Here is a 6,719-nt window from a genome sequence, read left to right on the forward strand (position 1 = left end):
ACAGCGGGACCTTATAAAGTGGGCGAAAGAGTGTGAAGATAGAGCACATAAAAGGGAAGCGGGGGATCGGGAAGATTGGAAAAGAGACTGAAGCCAAATAGAGGACAGATTGGTCTGCAGAAAGTGGAGAGCAGAGAGATGAGAAGGAGAAGGAGGGAAAGAGAGAGACGACAGAAAAGTGCAGAGAAGAGAAAAAGAGTGACAGACAGAAAGGGAAAGAAAAAGAGGGGGAGAGTAAAGAGGTCATGGAGTGGTTATGAAACCAACTCTGACCTAATCTGATGAGTTTATGACACCATGTTTTCCTTTTTTTCCAGGCACTGAGATGCAGGCTGGAATTAGACTGGGCGGTGGCTTAGGATGAGCTCAAAGAGAGAAGAGACGCGGGAGCATATTGTACTGTCCCTTTTACTGAGAGATACAGCTCTATGCTGTGTGAGGGCGGAGGGAGGTCAGGGTGGGTCACCAACAGATGCACCCAGCAGCTCCTAGTCCTGTAATCATTAACCAGTAGTGAATGCAGTACAAACAATAGAAAGGTGTCAGGTAAGTTTCCATTACATGTGTCCAGATGTGAAAGAGATGCTTTCTTTTTTAGAGCGTGAATTAAAACTAAAAATCCACTTCTCTGAGTTGGTAAATGATATGTTCATTTTGTAAAATGATGGTCCCATATAGAGTAAAATGATAAGTCGGGTATGCTTCAGGGCGGGGCTATCTTGTAATTGAAAGGTCGCTGCCACTGCGTTGTCAGGCCAAAAACAAAGATGGCGACGACCAAAAAGCCGAATTTCAGACTTCGACACCCTAGTCAACAAACCAGTGCGCTTTCAGTTCATGAAACTTAAGTATACCCTCTTTGGTTGCCTAAATTTTCCTGTTCAGCATTCGGTTGTTATAAGCTCCTTTTTACATTTAAATGGGGTTGCAGTCTTAAAAGATTTGAAACATGTCGTTAAGATTGTTGAATTGAATCAAAACGATTCAAACCTACTTTGTTAGGTTTAGGCAAAAAAAACTACTTGGTCAGGTTTACTAATAAATACTATGATTTGGCTTAAAATTACTACGAAATTGAAACTAAACAAAAACGCGATGAGAGTACTTGGTTAGGTTTAGGCAACAAAAGCACTTTGTTCACATGGGACACAAACTGAAGTCTCCTGGGTAAAAGCTTTGTTTATTCTGACCCAACCACTGCATTTGTGATACTACACAAATAAATATAATCTACGACAAAATACGTTTCTGTCAAACTTTAATTCACAATACAGTTTTGTTGTATAGGAATGTCATTTTTAGGAGACACGGCTGGTTAAACGGCTGACAGCCTTCTAAGCAGAGGGTGTCATATGTTGCACGGATCGTAAAGCCCTTGTGATTTTGGGCTATATAAATTAACTTAATTCTAAATTATTGTAATGATTTCACTCTCCTGTCATCGCTCTCGCCTTCTTTCTGTGTCTTACTTTGTCTTTTCTTTGTTTGCTTTCGTCTAATACTGCAGCCATGCTTTACACTGAATTATAGATTCCAGTTGACCTGCTGCCACCCCACTTGGGTAGTGAGAAGTGCTGCTTTTCTGCTGCATCGTCATTGCATATGGATTGTTCAAGAGAGTCAGTGATCTTCTCATCCTAACTAAACCACAGACAATGTGACACTAATGCTCATTCAATATGCTAATCTTTGAATCCAACCCAAACACGAGTGACTATGAACAACTCTTTCTCAAAGCTACTAGAATGTGACGGAAAAATATGCAAATCTGTGATGTTATCAACATCTCAGGAGTTTGTCCACTGACAATTTAATAACAGCCTGTGAAATCTACTGTGAATTTATCCCATTACAGAGACAGCGTGCAGATTTGTTTGTAATTATAGGGTACACTAATAAGGTATGTTGATTGCATGTGCTTGGTATGTATGAACGCAAATGAGGAACAGACTCAAGAGAGATCCACAAAAGGCTGAAGAGATCAGCAGAAGAGAAGCAACACCCGAAGAACTTCTTCTTTGAATCAGCTTTGGTACGAACAAAACTATCCACAACCAATAGCTGCTGTTCAACTTACAGGAAGTCATTACTTCACCTACAACGGCATATTAGGGACATTGTATGTATAAAATATATATATATTACTGAGCTGGTGGAAGGAAGAAAAAGCTCAGAATTAACAGGAACAGACGTGGTTATTCCCTGAGATTAAAGTAGTAAATTAACAGCAAAAACACAAATTTACGAGACAAATCTTGAATATTCTCTCAGATTTTCAAGTCATGAATTTGCCAGAAATAAAGTGGAATTTATCAGCAGTCAGACCGCGGTGTGCCAGCAGAACAAGGAGGAAATCATCTCTGTGTAAAGTTACAATTAGGCGTTAGGTCTCCTGTAGGTTTAATCTTGGGGTTAAGGCAAAGATTTGGTTAAAGAAAAACCTGCTTTTTTTAGTTGTTGAATAGTTTTAGGGGTTGTATTTCCTTTGCCCTCTTTGGCACCAAAAGGGGTTTTCACTTCGATAACACCCAAACGTGCTTCTCTCTCTCTGTTCATAGCTGTTCAACAGGTCCTGATAAACACACTGGATAATCACACAGCGTCCAGTCTCAGACCAGTCCCCAGATACAACATGCTGGCATTGTAGATTTCTGTAAAACCAAATATATGTTTCATATCAGCCTTGTATTACACTTGCAGAAACGTACGATGCCACGTGGTTAATGTTATGAAACAAGTGGTTAGGTTTAGGCAGTAGAAAGATCGTGGTGTGTGTTAAAATAGTGTAAACGTAACAACGAAATGCAACAATGCAACTAGCGTAAATACAGTAAATAACAGCCCTTCGTGGACTTTCTTACATAATGTTACGTAACAAGTGGAACATGTTTCTAAAAACGAAAACCTTTTACTATTCTGTCAAATTTACATTTGTTTTCACATAGGGCAGGGACAGTGGTCTTCTGGGTTCTAGTCATGTGTTTGTTTGACTCATCCACCACACTTTCCATCTGCCCTCAATGGAGTTTCTCGGTCGTAACTTTTAATAACCGGCGCTCAATAAACTAATTTACTTGCTCTCACCGAATGCAAAAACATTGCTATTCTACATACGTATCCGTGGTTTGCAGAATTGAACGATGCCAACATTTTTTCGTGGCGACTGGGTTGCCGGTGATGAACCAGCTCAAGGACGTGTGTTTCTTAACATCACGAACTGCAGCACAGACTGTCCTGTTTTCAGTGTGAAGGACGTGATTTACAATAAAGTAAAATAACCATTTTTAACCCAAACACTTTAAAGTCACAAGATGAGCCAAATATTTTCAGTATGACGTCACGGTTTGATTAAGCTGTATAACAGAATAGAATACAGGCTACTCAAAAACGCTAGGCATTTTTGCCTCGTCTGCAAAGTCATCATAACGTCGTGGTAAGTGGGTTATCGTAACAGTGACATATTTTGGAGAGGCACCAAATGTTCCCTGTTCCATGTGTCATCACAACCTCTCATCACATGGTGATTATATCAGCTGAGGGATCATGCCAAGCCGGTGTAATATGAGCCCCGCGTTGTGCCTTGTTCGGGAGCCGCATTAATTCATTAATGAACTTGATAGAGGGAGAGTATGTGCGTGTGTGTGTGTGTGTGTGTGTGACAGAAAGAGGGAGAGAGGGCGAGAGTTTCATGTTTGCGTGTTTCCAGTGTGTGCACGTCGCAGTTTCTGGGAACCAGCGGAGAGGCTTACCAAGTTCGCAGACTGTCTGGGAAAAAGCATAAACATTGGTGTTTCAATGCTTTCCTCTGTCCCCTTCTGCCCGCATCTGACTGCAAAACAGCTCTGCTCGCGGGCTTGTGGGTCTGCTTCTCTTTCTAGTGAACAAAGCCAAAAACGGACAACACTTCTCCAGCTGCATTTCTTCTATTACAACAGACCAGCATACTGCACAGGAAGCCTGCACCCGGATGGAAAAAATCTAATCTGTAATTCTTTTTATTTATTCCCCCAATTATAATATTAACCTTCCCTGGGCTGACATTCAGCCAGCTACCTTCAGTACAGTTTGATTAAATGTTTATCATTTTCATATGACGTGCATACACTTCACAACAGGCTGGTTTGAATTCATGTGTCTCATGTGCCGTTTCCTGCAGGGAAAAGGCCAACTAACTACCTTCAGGTTTTCTGTCTGCTCCCTTACAGGGCCTCTTCAACCCCCACCCTCTATTCTTACACACAAACGCACTAAATCTCTCTCTCTCTCACACACATACACACACACACACACACACACACAGACACACATACGGATGTGCACACACACCAAGATGCACGCATTACTGTGCACACAATTGGTATGACACATGAGAACACGCAGAAATGCTCACACACACACGCACACACAAACACATTCCTACCCGCTCGGCTGGGACGGTATGTGAACAAACCACAGGCAGGGAGAGGCAGAGAAGGCCAGACCTCCACTCTTACTGATTACTGCAGGAGAGAAGAGGAGAGAGGAGGCTGCTGCTCCTCTCACAATGTCCTGCACACATGCATGCACGCACACGCACACACACACACACACACACACACACACACACACACACACACACACACACATACATATACAAAGAGAAACAGTAAATCTCTCTGCTGGCTGCAACACTACTGTATGTACAAATGCAGACAACAGTACATGCACTTTACCACACATTAAAAAAATCAGATGCTCATTCACAGAGATACAATCAGTAGAACACCCTTTCAGATCACACACGCGCAAACACAAACACACACATATGTGCGTCTTTCGGCCTTAAAACGCACAGTGCGACATACATTAATGCTTTTACAGCCCCCACTCTCGGACAAACATTTACAGTGGCTCCCCTTCCTCCACACCTCTCCAGCCTCTTAAACTCCTGTTCTGACGCTCCTGTGTTTATGGAGCCACGCTCACACACTCACATGTGTAACACTCAGACCTTCCACATACTGTACAAGCTCTGTCGCACACCACCACACCACAGTGTACACCCTCACATGTTGCCATGCCAACAAATGCTGCTTTTCCACAATCGACATTTCTTTGTGTGTGTGTGTGTGTGTGTAGCTGAAATTGGCATAATAAAGCGTTATCAATTTATATTTGAGATAGAAAATATGTAGCTTTTTTTCCTTCATTTAATTAAATAAAAATTACACTTTAAACGGTAGTATGGCAGCTGTTTGAGGTCAGAAATCAGAAACAAAAATCTGTTCATGTACTCGCATATATTTAGCCTGTTAGATCTTTATTTTGAACATATGTAACAAACTAAAATAATGAAAGTATTACAATCCCCTCAACTCAACTCAGTAACAATTGTCTCGGAACTTTAAAATTCTCTGATTCTCTTTCTTCTCATTTGAATCCCTAAATCTCCTTTATTGGTAGGATTTCCATCTACACCCTGTCAAATAAGCTTCATGCAGTTGTAGAGTAACAAGACATTTAAACACCAAGTCCGTATTTTTGATGCGTTTTTTAAAACCGATAAAAATCGTTCTGCACAGAAACCTTGCACACAGAGTCCGATGTGTTTTTGACTCAATGCAAAAATTCACAATACAAGACAAAACTGAATTAATTGCGTCAGTGCAATGTGTAGCGCTAGCCCCAAACAGGAATAATGAATGACATTAGCATGAAGCTATTGTTTTCGTCTTATCATATGTTTTGCGACAATCTCGTTACTAAGCAGTTCTGCAATCAACTGCCTCAATCCATCTTTAAATTACGCATCTCCGTATTCTTTAAATTGTTTGTTTCCAAAACTTTAATGATGGACGAATGAGAAGTTTCAGTTGGTTGCAGCCTCACAGCTTGATGCCACCAGGTCCTACACATTAGATCTTTAAGAGTCTACTCTACAACCACACTATAGTCTCTGTTATACTGTCCTGAGTCAAACTAATACGTTGAGTTAAATGCTAACACCACCATGCTAACATGCTTACAATGACAATGCCAACATGCTGATGTTTATCGGGTAGCCTATAACGTCTACCATGTTCTCCAGCTTAGTTTTCATGTTGTTAGTTAACGATCACAATATACATCAGCTGAGACTGATTGGAATGTCACTACTTCTGTAAGTAATAGTCATAAACGTAGGTTGACAAATTCAAATGTATGACCTGATGATAGCACGAGATCAAAAGTGAGGGGATGTACACTGTTTCAGATTTCATGGCAATGCAATTCAAAAGTTGAGACATCTCACGAATAACTGAAAATGTCATCCTCACGTTGGCACTATATGAAATCGCCAACGTGGGAGGGGATTGGGATTTATCTTCTGGAAACCATGAATGTAGCTACTGTAGCTAAATATCCCGAGTACACAACCACACAAAAGACCCACTCCACATGTAATACATTGTGTGTGAAGATTAATGTCTTCGATATATCAGGTTGTGTCAAAACATTGGCTCAGTGATCACCGAATGGTTTCTGTCCACTGTACTGGCAAAACAACAGGTGCTAAAGTGAGCACACACGCGCACACACACACACACACGTTTGTACTTCTATACTTGTCATGACACAATGCATTAGCTAGCCACAACCCTAACACCAACCTTAACCGTAATCTAATCCTAGTTTTATCCTAAAACCAAGTTTTAACCTGCAAAAAACCTTTTGAAGAAGTGTAAAGCGGCCAAAATGCC

The sequence above is a fragment of the Anarhichas minor genome, unplaced genomic scaffold (genome assembly GCF_050575085.1).
Source record: "Anarhichas minor isolate MPS153535 unplaced genomic scaffold, ASM5057508v1 ptg000010l, whole genome shotgun sequence".
Lineage (NCBI taxonomy): Eukaryota > Metazoa > Chordata > Actinopteri > Perciformes > Anarhichadidae > Anarhichas > Anarhichas minor.